This window comes from Rutilus rutilus, assembly GCF_951802725.1.
Source record: "Rutilus rutilus genome assembly, chromosome: 25".
NCBI lineage: Eukaryota > Metazoa > Chordata > Actinopteri > Cypriniformes > Leuciscidae > Rutilus > Rutilus rutilus.
In genome coordinates this window covers 5,521,467-5,542,505 of record NC_140229.1, presented here as the reverse complement: position 1 = coordinate 5,542,505, position 21,039 = coordinate 5,521,467, and the positions used below count along the sequence as shown (strand labels likewise).

The following is a 21,039-nucleotide window of genomic DNA, read 5'->3' as shown; positions in this document are numbered from 1 at the left end:
TCTAAACCCCGCCTTTCACAGAGCCTACTCTGCTCTGATTGGTCAGATGACACAGATGGTTGTGATTGGTCTATTCTGCTCTGATTGGTTAGATGGCTCAGTCTGTTGTGATTGGTCTACTCTGCTCTGACTGGTCAGATGACCCAGTCTGTTGTGATTGGTCTACTCTGCTCTGATTGGTCAGATGGCTCAGTCTGTTGTGATTGGTCTACTCTGCTCTGATTGGTCAGATGACCCAGTCTGTTGTGATTGGTCTACTCTGCTCTGATTGGTCAGATGGCTCAGTCTGTTGTGATTGGTCTACTCTGCTCTGTGTGATTGGTCAGATGGCTCAGTCTGTTGTGATTGGTCTACTCTGCTCTGATTGGTCAGATGGCTCAGTCTGATGTGATTGGTCTACTCTGCTCAGATTGGTCAGATGGCTCAGTCTGTTGTGATTGGTCTACTCTGCTCAGATTGGTCAGTTGGTCAGTCGGTTTTACTGTATCAGTTCGACTTCATCCTCTGGAATTACATGTAGTGGATTTACTTTCCCAGCACAGAAAACAGCGTCTTCTCAACATGTCGACAACACAAACCAAACTCTTCCAGTCTCAGCTACAACTACAGTGTTTGAGGGTCAAATTAGACATTGTTTGCGGGCAGCTAATGAACATCCCAGGCCAGCATTATGCAAATTTGTTACAAACCTTTCGTAGGTTTGTGCAGGAAATAAGAGTGGAATTACTGACGACTCATTTCAGGCTGTTCAAAATCTGTTGTTTCTTTTGAGAGAAAATAACTCCATTTATCATTCACTTTCATCTTTGAAACTTTGCAGACATTTTACATTCATAAACAGCTATATTACACACTCCATGAAAGGTAATATCCGAAAAAGCACAATAGGGGCCCTTTAACCAGATAAACATGTTCAAAAACATAATTATTGCAATAGTGCAGAAAGACAAGACATGCACAGAATTGTCCTGAGACAGCTAATGCGCTGCCCACTGCTGGTTTTAAGAGTTGTAAACTAATTACTGGAAGTGCATGGTTAACATCTGCTGGTTATTTAAACACCATTGGGCTTGTTTAGTGTTTAATGAGAATAAATAAAAGCTCCAACAGACAGGCACAGTCTTTACAAAGAGACATGACAGTCCTCCTCACCTCCAGGCTGTGGAGTAGATTGTGAATCACGCTAATTAATTTCAGTGGCATCTCGTCTAACAAGAGTCTCCTGAGAGGAAGAGAGGAGGCTGTTAACATGAGGACCAGTGTCCACTCACTGGCCAGATACTAGAGCGTGAGCACCCCTCTCAACTCAATGATGCTGGGATTGCTTAATAATTCATAATCTTATGGTAATTACAGGGCCTATTTTTGTCTTTTCCGTTTTAATGTCAGTATTTTGAACAGCTTTTAATGGTTTTCCAACATATTTCAGTCAGAATGTAGACCTCCAAGCAGTTTTTCCCTGCTTATAATGCAAACTAAAAGCTTTTGATTCATTCAGTTTCATTCCATTTTGTAACATATTATGTGTACTGAAGTATGAAGGCTACATTCATATCATTCATTCATGAAAACTGACATGCTCTTATGATCTGTGATATTTGGGCCATCACACACACCCGAAGAATGGCATAAAGAAGGAAACATGAACATATTTTGATCAAATATCAGTTTTTATTTAGAAAAATTGCAAATATTTTTACAGACATATACACATATATAAAATACACATTATATGTAGAATTTTTATTTATATTATATATTTTACCCCTTGTGATTGAAGCATCTTCATAAGATGATCTGTGAGCTCTGACTGATGTTACTTTCACCATCACTGAAGTGATACGAAAGTATCCAGATCAGATCCTTCCCATGATTCCTTTATCATCCTTCATTTATCTGCCAACCCTAGAAAGACAAAAAAAAAAAAAAAAAGTGCTATAAATGCAACGTAAACAGTTTCAGAGTGAAAGTATATGCATGCTACCTGATTTTTTGCAATGACATTTTTTTCTACATGCTCCCTGATTTGTGTTTCTTGTTTTTTGCTGTTTGGTCTTTAATTTTGAAGTGTATTTTCTGTTCCTGTTTTCCCATTGTTCACGTCCTGTGTTTAGTTCCTGTTTTTCTATAGTTAGTAACTGTAGTTACTCTTGTTTTTTGCCATAGTGATTGATTACCCTCACCTGTTCCTAGTTAGCCTCTCGTTATCCTGTGTATTTCTGTCTGATGTTGCCCGTTGTGGATTTAGTGTATGTGTTGTTGTCAGTTCTGCTTTTCCTGAACTTTGTGCCTACGTCTCCCTTTACCTGGATTTATCTTTTGTTATTTTCTTAATAAACTTTTGCAATTGGATCCCACTCTCTGTCTTCTCGGAAACATCATGTGGTGGCTCTAGTTAAAGACTGTGTGATGTTCAAATCCAGCTCCGTATAATTGATGAACGCACTGTGATTAACTCGGGAGGAAGTTTAGTAGAGGAAACTGATTTCCTGATGTACTGCTATCCACTTCCACAGAAGACAAATATGAGCTTGACAGATCAGCAGAAACTCATTTTCTAGTACTATCCCTTGACGTTTGCCTTATTCTAAAATGATTTCTATGCTGAAAAATGTTGTCCATTTGGCCTTTGGCTATGGTGAACTTGCCATGTTCAGCCATTACATTAGACGTGGGAATGAGATGCGGAAATATTCATCTCTGAGTGAAATTAGACCTTCATTGATCATGACGAGGGAAAGCGATCACTTTTAATTCTCACTTTCATTATGGTCAGGATATATATCAAAATACTTAATGTTGCATGCTTTTTCATTTCAACACACCCTGTGTTGTGTCAGAAGAATGAAATGCCTCTGGATTGGAGAAATATATTGCTTAGCTGAAGCCAACATGAGAAGCTTTTACAGGTACAAATGCTATTTTAAGGGTTATGAATCTGAGAGTGTGTGTGCTGCTCACAGAAGGAGTCAGTCTTGTTAACACATCGTGATTTCACACCTAACAACCGCCATCCTTTCACTGAGCGAGGTGTGTGTGTGTCTACTTGATGCAGTTGAGTCACAAATATCTCAAACATTATGAATATAAAGTGCTAATGGTCTCTTGCTTATCCTCAGATCATCACATACTTCTCTGATGCCTAACTGTACAAAGAATGTAATCTTTTTAGAGATAAATCTTCTACAATATTCAATTCTAACTGAACTAAGGCCCAATCCTGGTTTTAATCTAAACACCAGGCCTTAGAGTTTTCTCTTTTTTTTTATCAAAAAGTTTTAGTTTGTTTTTAGTCGGTTTCACTGGTTCTTTATACTCGTATTGTTTTAAAATGAATAGCCTTTGTGATTTATGTATTTAATTGATCGTAGTTCACAATGAGTGTTTTACTTTCTATTCATTTGTCTTTGTTTGCATCTGTACACCACCCTTACACAACCTTGACATTGTAAGACTAATTTAATGTATCAATTATTCTTATGCTAATTAGGGTACAGTTTCCCAAGGTTAGCATCCCAGATGGCAACAAAACCTCACATGCATCTCGTCCCCTTTTACTCTCTGTCAGACTGTCTCACAAAGCCTGGAAGAACTGAGCAACAATATTTGCATACTTTTGTCCAGTCTAATCCAGCATAACGCATACAACACTGGTGTAGTGTAACACCATCACCCCTTCCGACGACGACACACACACAAACACACACACACACACACACACACACACACACACACACACCTTTCTTTTCATTGTGCTTTGCTAGCTTATGTCATTTTCTCAAGTCTGAATACTACATGCAGTCAAAACAGAGCCAGCTTGAGAAAGTGATGTCATAATTAATGTTTATCTCTCGGCTCATGCCCAAAATATTTCCATAAAACTCTTTTCACAGAAAGATGTGAGTAATATATATATATATATATATATATATATATATATATATATATATATATATATATATATATATATATATATATACATATACATTACATTATATATATTTTTTATATAAACAAGTTGTATTATTTAATCACTTCTAACGTCTTCCTGTGAAATGAGAGGTTTGTAATATTATATACATGAAAAAATAATATATGTAAAAATATGTTATGTATTTAGGTAATGTTTAAAGATTATCTAAATAATTTCGAGGTGCATGCATTTTATAATGAATTTTATATGAATTTTATTTTAGTACTTTTTATAATTTATAAATTGTACATTTGTATTTTTTTCACAGTTATTTTGAATAACTTAATCAGTTAATTATTCAAAAGACGGGAAAAATTTTTTGATTATTCAAAAGCGCACATTACGAATCACTTAGTTTTAAAATCAGTGTTTTTAGTTTATGAAAACAAAGACTAAACATACTGATTTTAAAATTAAGTGATTCATCAGTGCACATTATTCAAGATTTCATAATTATTCATCAAACTTAAATATTTGTTCTGCCTCTGACAGCATTCCTGCTGATTTAACCAAGACAGACAAAATCAAATGAACCAATACAGTTTTCCTCAATCGCTTTGGCCAGGGCTGTACGGTAACTTTTTTTGCACATAGCACTGGTTCTACAGAGGTTGAAAGTTTTGTAGCACGTGTGATGCATTTATTCATCGCACAGACAGATTATTTCATAGCACATGCAACATTACATGTTGCTCTGTACAGTCCTGGCTCTGGCACGTTTCGAAACAGTCTTAACATTCTCTAAACTGCTCTCTGGCTGAATGCTCTTGTGTATCACACTGAGATTTTTAGAAACAGACTTCAACAGTAGGTAAACATTTACTAGGAAAAGTCAATACAGTAGTATACACAAAAAGAAAATTAACATTTGTGTTTATACAGTACATTTATTTGTGTAGTATTCACAGTTGCTCATTCATCTTCCTATTGCTCTTCCTCGACAAGCAACTGTGGATTATCAGTTTAAGTAACCCATTTCTAAAAAAAATGAATGTACTGCTTTAGAGACTGATGTTTAAGGTTATGACGTTCCTCCATGTTCAAAAATAGTGATTGTGCTGATGGGCAAACTCCATATGCTTCCAAACTTGATTGGTTGATTGATAAGATTGTGATTCCTATTTCATTACAATAGCAGGCCATTTGCCATTGGCCATTGCATGTTAAATATTTATGGAATATACATGCATGTCTGACCGATTTTGATAACTGGTTCACTGAGAATCAACCGTTTTGATCAACAAACCACATGCATTTAGTTATTATGCAAATTGTAGACGACTGTATACCATTTCTTTTGCACACATGTGTCAAAACGCATGCTTAAATCAATAAGAAATTCAAATCTGATGTGAACAAGAAGCTAATTGTTAATTTGAGAATTGAGAAAAACTGTAATCTCACAAGAACTTTTCACAGTCCAATCAAATACGACAGCTTTGAAATTAGAAAGAATGGCTTCGGTGTGATGACACTTACTGGGCCTTATGTAGTCATTTACAATGTATTATGCAAGATTTGGTGAGACCTCTATAACCTTCAGCTAAGCTTGTGTGAACTCATTAGGCAACATTATCTGAGACCAGCGAACCTTAAAATATATATATAAAAAAAAAAAACAGCTAATCACAAACCAGAGCATCGAGTTCCCTTTCTCTGAGCACTGTCCTGGTTTAATGGCTCGGGGTGGTGGACGCTAGTTCCTTTTCCCCATTTCACACACTAGTCGAATTTTATCCCCACAAGAACGATGAGTTTTCGACCTAATGTGCTTTCTGAGATAACAGAGATACCACCAGCTGAAGCAATGGAACGAAAGTGCGGCCATTTTCTCACACACAAAATAGTAGATAAATGGTTCGCAGTGCTCAGAAATTTCCCAGATTCTAAACCGAACAAAAGACCCCCATTTTCAGCACATACATACTCATTAAGCACACATATAGAGGCCATGTCACAACTTAAGGAGAGATTTTATGCCTACCATGTCTTACTATTATGTAAAATTAGGTAGGGGAGAGAACTAGAAGATGAAAGGGTTTGGGGGGGGGGGGGAATTATCCTTGCGCCAAACTCGCCCGTTGTCTAATTATAGTAACATGCTTTCTTCATGAAACAGTGTTACATGAACCCCCCCTCTCTCCTCTCTCTCTCTCTCTCTCTCTCTGCCGAGAGGTTAGAATGGGATCTACTGTAAATGTGCAGCTGGCACCCGGATTCGTCCATCCAAAAGGATGAATCCATAATTCAGAATGTCCATAAATCAGGTGGTGAAACACACACACACACACACACACACACACACACACACACACACACACACACACACACACACACACACACACACACACACACACACACACACACACACACACACACACACACACACATGAACGAATCACTATTAAAAAACCTCATGTGCAAGTAAAAAACAAATTAAGGGAATGAAATAATAGGATGCTGTCACATGCTTTGGATGGTGAATACCTACAGCCGAATTTATGCTATCTGGGACGTTTCTACACAATTTAAGCATTAACGGTTTTGTTAGTCATCCCTCTGTAGCCCTTCAATGGACCTTCATTAGAAACATGAAAAATATGAAGTGTCTCGAGTTACGAAAAATGAGCTCTCAAAATGCTGCACGTAATAAGAGTAAAAAACAGTAAAAACTGTTTTGACAGTTATGTTGGAAAATGTAAAATACAGCTAATCCAAGATTGCAGCACTGCTATCATACGCACACGAAAACTAAATGGAGAAATCACAGCTTTACCTTGATTTCACTGACCATGATTTCAGCTTTTCTTTTGCACCACCTTTGTTAAACTATCATGTTAAATAAATAGAAATGTAAAAACCATATTCGAAGTCGATGTAAAACAACCGCTATATGCAGATCCCGACACAACATTCTATGTTAATGCAAATTTATGCAACGTTACCTGTAACACTCCTCTAGTGGTTGAACCATACAACTGCAAGTTACTTGTGGAGGAAAATTGTTTTGGTAATTACTGTATGTGTGCGACATTAAAATCCTCCACCGTACCATACATGCGCTATAACCGGATCTTTTTTCTTTATTTACATGACAAGATGGACATGACGTAAATGACGAACGGACGAATATGCAAATCCGCCCCGACGTCTCTAAACTAATATTATAGGCTTACCACTATGAATCGGGGGAAGCAAAAAACACATTTTGAAAGAAAGATTTTTAGTGTACTCTCTATTTGAGGACATTTGTTGGCTTTAAAAAAAAAAAAAAAAAAAAAAAGTTTAAGGCCTACTTGGCAGTTTATTGAGGTTTTTATTATTAATAGGTTACATTTGAAACTTGATTAATAGTATGGCTTTTGATTTTTTTTGTTATTTTTAACAACAAATTGAAATTGGGATATATTTAGTGAAGACTGTCTGTATTTGATTAATATTGGTTATAGATGGCCATAACTTCCTTTCTCTAATTGATTTTCATGTCATCCTCTCCTGTTGTGAACCTCCACCCCACCCCCCCTCGAACGAGAGCCTTCCGTGAGATTTTTGACGTGAAGATGTCATGACAAGCTTGGCCTTTCTCTCTTTCCTGCGGCTTGTGCGGCCCATGGCCAAAAGGTTTTGTGGCGAAGGGACTGTGAGAGGCCTGTTCCTGTCCCCCTCCACTCGGCTTTACCCCTCTGGTTCCCATCCGCTTCTGAAGCTCTTAACAGCCCGAGCTGAGAGCTCGTAACCCCCAGCACACCCTAATGAGAGACCCGGGGACAATACTGGCATTGTTTGGTACCTCAGCCCAAGAACAATGGATGTTTACCCAAGCAGTTGTCCGACCCAAACTCTACCGTTGATTACTGTTGGGTCTCCTGATTAACTCTGCTCCTCGCCCCAGCACAATGGACCCTTTGACTGGGCCACCGTAAGCCCCCTCCAATTTGTCCTCCCCTCCTTCACTTTTTCTCTCCATCGCCACTCTTAACACAGAACTCCATCATGGGACCCGAGAGAGGGCAGCGTCTCTCATAGGGCTGAAATATCGCTGCTTAATCGCCACTCACTTCAACAGAGAGACGTTAACAGAAGTCTGGAAAAAAGACCCGTAGGGACTCCGACTTCAGTATTGTAAAAAAGCATCCCAAAAAATGATTTAAGCATTAAAATTGCGACTAAAATAATTTGTGTTTCAAAACGTTGGTTTTGAATATTTTATTTGTCGAGTGTAAAAGGTTTTCTGAGAATATCAAGTGAAAATGCATTTTAGTAATCTAATATAAGTTTAGCAGAGTGTTTAAAAGCTGAAAATGGATTTTCCGTCACAGTTGGATTTGTGTGTGTTTGCACGTCATATTACTGTTTTTTGTCAATTTTTACACATGTACATACCAACACAATGATAAATATGCATTGGTATGCTCAATTGTCATCAACATTCTTGCTAATATGAGCAGCGTAAAAGGAAGTACAGTATCCGTCAATTTAACAAAAGTTTGACTACGTCCTCATGCATAAAATATAGTTTATAATTCACAATGTTCAGGCCCTTTCACCGCTCATTTAACCTCGTAGAACTGCCATTTGCCAATGCAAAAGATATGTTGCACTGCTAAATCATTCAAATGCATACAATTCAAAAGTTTGGGGTCCGTAAGATTTTTTTAATGTTATTGGGAAAAAAAGGCTTTTATGCACACCAAGGCTATATGATCAAAAATACAGTAAAAATATTGTGAAAAATATTACAATTTAAAATAAGTGTTATCTATCAAATATATTTTAAAATGTAATTTATTCCTGATGCAAAGCTGAATTTTCAGCATCATTACTCCAGTCTTCAGTGTCACATGATCCTTCAGAAATCATTTGCCTATGCTGATTATAAATGACAGAAAGCTAAAAAAAAAAAAAAAATTAAATAGAAATCTTTTGTAACATTATAAATGTCTTTACTGTCACTTTTGATCATTTTAATGTGTCCTTGAGTATCAATTTCTTTTCTTTTTTTTTACTGACCCAACTTTTGAACTGTAGAAGTGTATCCCACAGCATACATTATAGCAATGGAAATAAATGTATCATTCAAATCTAAGGGCTGCATGTACCAGAACATACACAAAATGGTTTCCGTTCACTAACACTGGTACATATAATTCATGCAGCCATGTTTTATTAACACATTTCAGATGAAATCCCTGGGTAAAAAGCTATCCTGGTATTATAGAGCATGTAAATCTAGGTCCAGTTTCACACACTGGAATAGAAGCCCATTTTAACACAGCGGGAAAGAAAACATGGGCTAAAACTCAATGCATCTTCTAAAATGCAGTCAATAAAGATTTTTTTATTAATTTTAATTTAATTTCTAATGCATATCGCTCTATATCCGAATAATATCAGTTTATTAATTTACTCAAAATGACACTACAATTCATGAACGCGTCAATTGATTAGCAAACAACAAAACACCCATTACATGAATTGAAATAGCATGCAGCTCTGCAGTGTGTGTGTTTCTGTGGTCATGCATGGCCGTCAGCACTGCGACATGCACACACACACACACACACACACACACACACTGAACGTCTGCAGTCGGCCCATCTGCCCAGCAGAGATGCTCAGCATCCAGGCTCCGATATTCAGATGAGGCCCGCGCAGATTAATAAATCATTAAGACCGCGCTGTCTATAACGGCCCCATTCGCACGCTCTCCGGACACTGCGTGTCTGCTGCGAGCCCGGCATTAGACATGCAAGAATGTTAATGTCGACACGCATTATAAGAAGCTTGTGAGGCGTCTGTCTGCACGCTGGGCCTTTGCACATCTCGCCATATTGTGTCTGAGAGGGAAGCCTCTCTCGTCTGAAGAAAGAAGACCCACTTTGTGTTTGTACATCTATAAATGTTTAGAACATGTGGCCTAAATATGAAAGCATTTTGTGCTTTTTTTTATTTTTATCCCTACTACTAAAAGTCAAACATAAATCTGATCTGAGAATGTGATATTTATTTTAAAAATGTGACTTATTTAAATACGCTCTTATAAATGTTCTTTATTAGTATCAATGGACCTTTAACATTCATAGAACCTTTCCAACACACAAAAGGTTCTTAAAATGTTCTTCATTCTTTCAAGAACGGTTCAATGAAAAAATCTTTGGGGAACCAAAAAATCGTTGTTCTATGGCATTACTGTAAAAACTCCTTTCGGAAACTTTATTTTTAAGAGTGTATAAATATACACATATATACATTTTCTTGTACAGCGTCTGCGTGCATGCATTATTTTTTTTTAAATAGCAATAATTAGCAATGCTTTTTTTTTAATGTATATTTTACATAAAAACATTAGCGCACAGGAAAAGACACCTGTTTTTCGTTTTTTGTTCTCTTTTCTGCTCCATTCAAAGCATTTTGTCTCCTGCTTAACCCAGCACTTTAAGCACACAGTGAGGGGGATGATTGCATCACAAAGGAAAGCACCAAGTCCCTACCCCTATTTTGGCTTTGAAATTTGCATGCATTTGCATGATTTTATTATGCACATGCCTTTTGTTCCCTGGGTGGGAACCATGAAAAAAAAAAAAAAGGAGAGAGATGGAGCCCGTGCAAATCCACCTCGCACACAAAACTACACATTTACGATTGGACAACATGAAGATTTTGATGAAAGCTGAGCTGTTCATATTTGCACAGCGGTGCTTGTTTAGCAACAATCAACAAATTAACCGCAGAAAAAAATATGAATATATTTAATATGGAACTGTTTTGCTGTTACTTATTGATATTTGCATGCTGTTTTATTCTATTATTAGCCTTATTTCTGTGCAGACACGCACGCAAAACGCTTTCAGCTTCACGCAGACTCGCCGTTTCATAATTACAATCGAAATATCACATCATTAGCGTCTGCTATCACAGAGAACTTCAGTAGGAGTCTAATGTAACGGTCCAATACGACCGACCTGATTTGAAGAAATAGGTCAGGGGTTTAATGTTGCCTTCGGCCTGGTTTTCTAAACCATCCTGATTCAGACACACACACACACACACACACACCGTGATTGAGTCTTCTGGCTCGATAAACATCTTCTGACTAAAATACTCAGCTATCAAGAATGTTTTGCTAACGTCCAGTTTTTAAAATGTTTTTTATGAATGTTAAAGGGATAGTTCACACAAATTTTTTTATTCTGTCATGATCTATGTTCATGTTCTAACCCTGTATGAATTTCTTTCTTCTGCTGAACACAAAAAAAGATATTTTGAAAAATGTCAGAAAACCAAACAGTTGATGGACCCCATTGCCTTCCATAGTATTTTTTTCCCCATACAATGGAGTCCAAAATATTATATTCTTCAAAATATCTTCTTTTGTGTTCAGCAGAAGAAATAAATTCATACAGGTTTGGAACAACTTGAGAGTGCGTAAATGATGACAGAATTTTCATTTTTGGGAGAACTATCCCTTTAAGGAAACATTCTATTTTATAATTTCGCCAACATTATGGGAACGTTACTTTTGAATGTTCTCTGAATGTTCTGGAACAAAAAAAATGTTAGACAAACATCCAAACTAAAATAAAGTTTCAGAAAAAAAACTATAAATAACGTGTTTGTGTTAACATTTCGAGAACATCATTGAAGAACAGATAAGTTTGAACAAACATTCAATTAACGATACTGGAAGAAGGTTTGTTCATAACTTAGCCAGAACGTTCCCTTCTGGGTAATTCTTGCATAATGCAACAAAGTTATTATTATTATTAAAAATAATATTTACAGCCAGTAAGGTTGTGTCACCCACCTTTAACCATGCTTTCCACCAATATAATTTTTTTCGCCTGTCTTTCTCTTATAGCTAGTCCGTCTTGGTCATTTGCATGCATATCTTTGTTTTTTGGATTTGTGTGCAATGGGAAAACAAATCTCAAACGTGCTACAAGCATGTTTTGCAAACCCGCACATGCGCATGTGTCTCTGAAGGGTCCGCAGAGGATGTTCACATCCCTTCTTCTGGCCTCTGGCTCTCACTCACCTCATGTTGCATCAGCCTCACACTTCCTCCTGCAGGCGACTCCGAGCTCCAGCTGCCTCTAACACACACAGAGAAACACAGATTTCACGTTACATAAAGACACATCATTGTGTCTAGCTTTACTATATAAGGGTGAGCGGAATGTCTCGTATTTAGAGGTACAGATAACAGAGATGATTTCTATCCAAAGCAACCAACATTTATTCAAAATACACATATTAATTTACGCATTCCTTGGGAACCGAACCCAAAACCTTCACTTTGTTAGTGCCACGTTCTACTGTTTGAGCTACATTTACAGCATACAAAGGGGGTTTTCGCACCATTTTCGGTTCCCCAAAGAGTCTCTCAGCGATCAGTTATTAAAAGAACCATTTTGGTCACTAGACTTTGAGCATGTCGTGATATTATGTCACACTCTGCGGCATCTGTTTTTATAAACATAAATTCAACATATAACACATAATAATGAATCAAAAAAAGTCAAAAATACACAATCTATTCCACTTTACTGCATTCAGCATTCAGCAGTACATCTAGCCAAGAGGTCATGCTGTGACATATTGATCTTCTATTGCTCACACGTCTTCGTGTGATATGAATTCGCAGGTCAGAGTTCACTAAACTTTAGAATGCGGCGAAATTCAAAAGTTTCAAAAATTCTAAACTGCATTTACGCTTTCAGCATTCACATAATGGAAGTCAATAGAATGGAAAGTGTAGTGTGACCATCCAAGCATTTAAAAAAGAATCTACATATGCCAAAGCAACTTTATTCATTAGTTCATGCATTCCCTGGGAATCGAACCCATAACCTCCACTTTGTTAGTGCCACATTCTAATGTTTGAGCTATTTACACCATACACTCTTAAAAATAATGTTTTTTTTGTTTGTTTGTTTTTTAACCTAAAATAGCCTTTTGTGCAATGGAAAGGTTCCATGGATTTTAAACGTTCTTCATGGAACCATCAATGCCAATAAAGAACCTTTTTAAGAGTAAATCAGAAAACTTTTTATTTTATGCATTAACTTTTAATGGACAGTATTTGGTTGTAGTTGAAAAGAAAGGATAAAGGCCACTAGCAAAATGTGTTCACGCAATCCACAAGTGTATGAGTATCAGCGGCACGTATGTTGCATGAATATCTTAAATGTGAATGAATAATTAACAGCGTTCCTCATGCCTGCAATCTATCTATTCTTCTTCTGCTTATATTGCATGCATGCCACTGACTCCCTAAAAGTGGTCAAAATTCCTCTCTTTGGTATATTTGTACTATGAAACATTGAACATGTTTGAAATGTGTGCACAGAGAATTAATTATATCACTTAAAATGCATTTAGCTTGAAATACAAAGCTAAAGAAGTCATTTTTGTTATCACTGCACGTCTTCATCCATATGGTCTTCAGCAGTTTATACATGCAACGTCGAATCAAAACACAAGATGCCAAGCGTTGATCAAAAGCGTTGATTCTCCTGAGGATCTCCATGCGGTGTGATTACCACCAATCATACGCTGGAGCTCAGGGTGCTAAACCAATGAAAATGGTGCTAATTAGAAAATTGGTATTCATGGTAACGGGCAGCTATTGTGATGTGACATATGCAAAGCGCGTGACGTGTGTGTGTGTGTGTGCGCGTGTGTGTGTGTGTGTGCCAGCAGACATTTTGGGATTGCCCTCTCAGTCTCCACTGCCAAAGTCATAAGATGGTGGCAAACAGGAGGCATCGATTCCACGGTGGACAATGACGTTTGGAGATGCCCATGAACCGCTGACGGTTAATCACAAGGGTTGTATGTCATATATTTTCTCAGATTTCATTCAACATCATGTAAATCAGTGCTTTCCAAAGCAGAAGCAATTATATTTGATTCCCTGTTGATTCTTGGTTTTGTCAGAATACAGAAATATTGTCTTTTTTTTTTAAAGAACAGTCAAAAACTAGCAACAATTCACTAGTCGATTCTGTTTTATATTGTCTTGCTATCAATGCATGCATGCGGCTCCTCTTGCCTCTCCATCAAAGCCTCACAGCAAATTAGCATCCGCGTTATATTAATGAGCCGGCTCAGCATTTATGAAGTACAAAGTCATTTGCAGCTGTTGTCGAAAAAGATTAGGGGATGGAAACACAATTACAGGATACCGGTATTGGAAATCTAGTTCTAGTATATTTGCGTAGCCCATTCATTTATTCCACATAATCAGCTTGTTTTAGCCTAATCACCTATGCAGCTTATGTTTATTAATAACTGATATGGTTCAGTATTAATATCCTTTAGTCTTGATGACAGATTATATTCTTATTATAAATTGCTCTCGGAAGATCTAAGATAGAAATATCAGTGTAATGAATGAACACCGGTTTTCTGTGACTAAAGCATGGCAACACTATAGGTGATTCTCATTACAGTTATTGCAGCTATAGACACACTGGCGCCTCATCATCTCCATGGAAACTCCAATCAGCTCAAGAGCTCATCACACATGACAGATCTGCCAAAAGTGGGCGGGCACATCATAACTGCAGGTTGATTAGCAGATTTGATTTTTTTCTCTCTCTTTCTCTCACTACTAAATCAAATTTTCAGTGATTATTTTACATTATTTCATTTGGATATTATTTAACAAATGTCATTTTATATCCTCCCCACCCCAAAATTATATAAATAATAATAATATTTACTTTCAAAATGCAATTTTTTTTTTTTAAATGATCTCTTTAAAATTTTATATTTTGTTCAGGCTAATGTTTTTACTATGAGTTAAATACATTTGAATAATTGTAATATTACGGTATATATCTTCTTTCTGAGCTCCAGCGTATAGTCTGACCCCTGACCTGTCTGACCTCTCATGCCCTCTGTCCCTAAGTTTCAGAGTTCAAGGTTCAGCACGTGCTTTTGGGTCAAATTCAAGTTCATTCCGACCATCAAAACTGATTCCATGTGCCAAAATACACAATACAGAAACATATTTGACATAAAACACTTGCACCTGTAAACAGCAAGGGCTGTATGTTATAGCAGAGAGAACATAATGAATTTGTCTAATAAAATAACGTTTTTAATTAATATTGTTCCCTTAATAATTTTATTATGCAGTAAACAAATACTAAAAAACTAGCACAAATATTAAAAAATAACTTTTTTAATAAAATCCAAACAAATGTGATGGGTTGCACAGGAAATTCTGTAAATGCTACTTTAGTAATTGTAAAAAAAAAAGATGTATTGCTTTGTTAAATAAAGTAATTCATACTTTTTAATAAAAAAAAAGGCTTATTTTGTCTTATTTGAGTTAACTATATATATATACACACGTTTTTTATTACATTTTAGATCAAAATTACTAAAAATGTTTACAGTATACATACGCCAATAAAGATAATAAATGATATTAAATTTAAAGATATTGAATCAATATAAAAATGCAGGGTTTGTATAAGGTTAAGTTTAGGTTTTGAATACAGAAAATATATTTCGCTCATAAAAACAAAAGAAGTCAATCTAAAGTGAAGAAAAACATGGTAATAATTTTTTGTACAAGATACTCCTATATGTAGCCAGCTGCTTAATGTGTGTGTGTGTGTGTGTGTGTCTGACTCTAAATCAGTTGTCAGCTCTCGGGGCCTCTATGTCGGCCTAGTCGTGGATAGTTTACGAGTTGATTGGTGTGTGTATGTCTAAGTACAGCATCCCGTTACACATTCCCGTCACACACAGGCTCTCCAGCATCCTCCATTCACTCCACTCTGCTGTTCCACCCTCCACAGAGATGCAGATGAGCAGGGTGCACTTGGACCCCCTCCCCTCACAGGGCTGTCTGTCATATTCTGCCCCAGACAAGACATTGCCCACTTGCCCTCGAGCGTGGGAATGGGGGTCCACGGGCGTTCACATCATCTCCCCCACGTGCGCTCGACCGCATCAATTAAGGATGAGTTTCTATGCCAATCCATCCCCATTCCTTCCTCCATCCCATTATGTCCCAATTATTTCATTTGAGGAGCTTGAATAAGTCCAGAGTCAACGATACTGGGACGCACGTGGGTTCCATTGAGCTGACAACCACAACAAACTTACGCCTTTGTCTTGCTTGTGTCCTATGTGCTTTGCATTCATCCATTAATCCAAAAGCTTTATAAATATTCCTATATGATGTGCATGATCAACAAATCATGGTCTGCACGAGCAAAAACACACAGAACGCCTATATTTCTTCATTGCACACAGCTAAAGTAACCGATATATATTTCATGCTCCACGCTGAGATGCTGATAGAAGCGGTCCTTACTTTCGGTTATCTAGCTTTATGACGACCAGCACACTCATACAGCTAGATAACCAAAGATAACAACACGCCTCCAACATATGATGCGTCGCACCACAACAAGTGCAAAAAGCCCATTTGCCCCAATTACTAGTCACCAGATGCGAGTGATTAGTTTCATGCAAAAAAAAAAAAAAAAAAAAAACCCGAGAAAGTTCCTCGCAGCCTGCCTGCTGTCCTTCTAAATGAGGTCGATCCAATCCAACTTGGCTCCCGCGCGTAATTGTAGAACTTCTTAATTCTTGACTCGAACGATGAAGAGAAATCTACAAGACGCGAGCCTGCTACGTCCATCCATAGCAGCGAGGATGCTTTTATTCCAAGCGGAGCTCGGCTCGGCTGGATTTACAGTGCGGTACGCATGAAATCCTGCGTATCCATGCAAGAGAATAAACGGGCACGCAGCAAAAAACGCAAGGCATAAAGGCAGCATCGGGCACAGAGCGAGAGCTGTAGAGTAAAACACATGCGTACTTGGGTTTGGGCTGCAAATATCACTCTCGTAACATGCGTAAAACGCGCGCAGGTTTGATCCGGAGGCATTTTCGCTCCTCTTGCTCAGGGTACCATCGTGACGTGCTTATGGCACACGGATGACGTGCTCACGGATGACAGGACTGACGCACTCATCTCTAGAGCCCAAAATGCGCACAAACCTCGTGAGGTCAGAGGTCTCGAGGTCACGGCGAATTTAAATGTCCAGTTGGAGACGCACGCGGCGACGCGCACCGGTTTGCACCATTTCTGAAGTGTGCAATTATGAATATACACCACAGTCAGAAATGAACCATGGCTTAGGGCAAAAAAAAAAAATGCCCCTAGGTGCCTAATTCCTCAGCTTTTCTAACATTTGATATATTTCTAGGACGTTCTAATATATGATTTTATTAGTGAATAAATATTTGCATGCATAAAAGTAAAAATGCCTATGAAAATCACCCTGGTCTTAATTTCTGGTACTGTTGTAGACCCTCATCCTTTCCGTTTTGCAAGATATCAGTGGTTTAGTTTAGTTGCAAGAGTGAAACTCAGTTTGCCTCAAAAAAAAAAAGAGTCGCGCGAGCAGTTTCTAAGGCATGCACTGCAATTATGAATTATAATTAATAATTGTGAGTGGAATAAGTGTCTTTTACATTTTAGATCTGCTTTAGATCTGTAAACAGGCCTGTAAACAGATCAACATGATACAAATATTATCATGAACTTTTCAACGAAATGTTCGCTCTTCGATTCGTTTCTGCAGCAGCAGGAGACTAAAATGATCCCATAGTAAATATAATATATAGGCTAACATTAAATAACCCTAAAATATTATCACTGGAAGGATGCACACAATTATCTAACCGTTATTTCACCACTAACTGAAGCGATGCATGTCAATATTTCGAGATACATTATAACCGGTACATATTTATTTTAGTAATTTTAGCGCGTGCACAACTGACATACAAACACACATATGTTTTGCTTTTTTTCTGAGAACCTAATAGAAAGCACAAATGCATTTGTAAAGGTTACCTCAAACATGTAAATGAGAGAAAATAACGCAGCTGAATGAAGAACGTGAAAGCATCTATTCTCTCTCAGTAGAACAAAGGTTTGCTTGATTTTAAAGGCTTCAAAATGACTCAAATCAATCAGATGGTATATTCTTTAAACTAATGAAATATTTAGCAAATATCATTTTAAAGCAAAATGCCATTTTATCTGATCTTTAACAGTAGCTCTTAATTTAACCACCCTGAAGCAATTAACCACTTCGAGTGTCCAGCGTGACGTCACACTGTGAGGACAATTAACACTCATTTATCTGTTCTCATCTGCTCAACAGACAGTGACGTGCAGGTCAAAGTGTGTGTGAAGACTTTACAACACTTTATAATAAGGTTTCTTTAGTTAGCTTACTAATTTAGTTAACATGAACTGAGGATGAACAATACTTCTACAGCATTTATCAATCTTAGTTCATGTTAATTTCAACATTTACTAATACATTATTCAAATCAAAAGTTGCATTTGTTAACATTAGTTGATGCACTGTGAACTAACATGAACAAACAATGAACAGCTGGATTTATATTAACTGACATTAACAAAGATTAATAAATAGCCAAGCCTACTAACAAATGTATTGCTCATAACTCGTTAGTTCGTGTTAGTTTTTTATATAGGCTATATATATATTACGCATATAATTCATAAGCAAATAGTTGCCAAACAATATTTCATTACGTTAGAAAATAATCGAACATTTAGCATTTTTCAATTTATCAACAATTTAGCTTTTTCTTACAAGGACAATTAAGAAAACACTGGCCATACATTTAAAAATAGGCCTATTGCTTTTTCCTTTTATGAATAATGCAGTAATTCAACACAATAGCTATTAAAGCTACATATTTCACGTGGCCTGTTTTAAAGCATAAAGTAGGCTACTTACATTCTCCTTGAACTCCCCATGGCACAAAAAAAAAAAAAAAAAAAAAACGGTCATCTGGATGTGAAATGCGGATAAACGAACATCCTCGATTAGAAATCACATCCTCGAAATCCTTCTACGAGCAGTTTGCTAGAGAAGCACGAGGCGCCGTCGTCTGACACGATCTTATTCCATCCTCAGGATGAGAAGGTGTGAGGGAAGAGCAGAACTTCATCACATGGCTTCCTGCGCGCGAGAGCGAATGGAAAGTGCAGCGCGAGCCCTGCAACTTTGGGTGGGCTCGAGAGGGGTGGGGGTTGGGGGGGCAATTTATGACCCACCCCTTCTACCTCTGCATTATACGTGCGATGAAATTTATATTTTATTCAATTGCCCAAATTTGCTCAGATTTCGCTGTGTGGCTTTATGCTGCACGAGGTAGAAAATGTCTAAGTGACGTGACCAGGTGTGACTTACCTGAATCCCCATGGGGTGGGAAGGACCACGTTTTCCAACATGTCTTCATCCTCAAATGTTGTCTTTAATGCGTGTACCCATTGATATTTTCTACATTTTGGATCATTTAAAGTGCCTTCTTCTTCTAATTTTTATTATTTTTTAATTCTATTATTATTAGTCTTTAGTATTATTTTGACAGTCATTTGATGCAGGACTGGAGGGGGTCACGTTCAATGACGTCGTCTTGTTTGTTACGCGCAGCCATATTTGGATACACCGAGGAAATTAGTGATGCTCAATATGCAAATCAAGTCATAATGACTAGGCTACACCACAGAGCCGAAACAATGTCTCGTGCTAAAATAAAATGGTGGGATCTTGATTATACGGGTTTATTTCTTAAGCAAGCAGATATTCTGGATGTTAATGTCGTTGGAGGAAGGAAATGGCAGCACGTGAGAAATTATCGCCTGTATTAATAATCAGCTGCTCGATGTCTTTGTGTTTGTCACGCAGAACAGCATTTGCTCTTATTCTTTCAGCATTTCAAAGCACCTCAAAGTTGTTGTTTTTTCTTTCTTTCTTCATCAGGTGAGTTTTTTGAATTAGCTGTTTAATATATAGGCTACAATATTAAACATTCAGATTTTTAAAAATTCATGTCAATTCAAATTAAAGAGAATTTTTGTCTGGATTGTATAGTTTATTTTTTAAGGGAACAGCCGAGTTTTGTGCATATTAGATGCTGACGTTCATTGCAACCAAATAATTTTTTTTTTAGATTTATGAATTAAGACTAAAGGAATCAAATGGTTTAAACGCACTAGGTGACTAACTAACAAAAATCCCAAACTTACATTTTATTTGCAAAGCTATCGCGTCGAATGGACATGATTCCAGCAGCTCCAGGCGTCAGATGTGTGTTTCAGTCTGATGTCTTGAGTTCATGCTGGTTGTTAGAGATGTTCAGTTCTCATTCGCGTTTCTCAGTTTGTTCACGGGAAGACGAGAGAAAATCACAAAAATCTTGTATGAAGCCTATATTTTCCTAAAACAAACAAACACTGCAAAATGGCCATTATTGATCAAAACTTGTTTTTTTTTGTCTCAAAGCAAATACTGCTTTTAAGAATGCATTTAAAATAAAACATATAAAGGATATAAATATGTAGCCTAAACCATATCTATCTAAAATAGATTGGTGGGTTGATAGGTTAGATCCTTTTTTTTTTTTTTTTTGTACGTTCATGGAGATAAAAGGGAAGGAAATAGCAGAACAACATCTCTCACACACACACACACACACTCACAGACGCAGCCTACACACACTCACAATGGCTTTGTTCATATTAAAACCAGCAATTACAGAGCAAATGTCCTCTTTAAAACGTAGACTGTGATTATATCTTCTATTTCCAGTGATGCATATCTTTGTAGTCATTTATAAACTCGAAGAAATCTCATTGATCATAATGGAATAATTGTGGATGTGAAATCTCAGTGTGCTTATTAGCTTTTATTTATTTAAAATATAGTAGCCTACATTTTTTTAAATGTATTTATTACTAGTTCTTGCATTTCACAATATGTTATTATACGTTATCCCAGACTTGAGCTTGTATATTTCGACAGTAGTCCATGAACGCGTGTGTTATTGCACTACAGCGCCACCTGGCGACAGTCCAACAGCAGCTTAACATCAGGGGAGAATCAGGAACCTGAAACATTTATTCCATCTATATGATCGGTCCTATACAATGATGCAGTTCTTTCATTTAGCACAGTTTTCAGACAGATAAAAGCTTAATTTTCGCC

The 21,039-nt window shown here is 37.1% G+C and overlaps 1 long non-coding RNA gene across 1 annotated transcript; it reads right to left on the bottom strand.

Annotated features, from left to right (window-relative positions):
- Window positions 1–1,664: 1,664 nt before the first annotated feature.
- On the bottom strand, window positions 1,665–19,020 carry LOC311284636. Its single transcript, XR_014626253.1, has 3 exons — window positions 18,787–19,020; window positions 12,009–12,066; window positions 1,665–1,905 (listed from the first exon to the last, which is right to left on the bottom strand). It is a non-coding gene; the product is annotated as an uncharacterized lncRNA (long non-coding RNA).
- Between the last annotated feature and the right edge of the window lie 2,019 nt (window positions 19,021–21,039).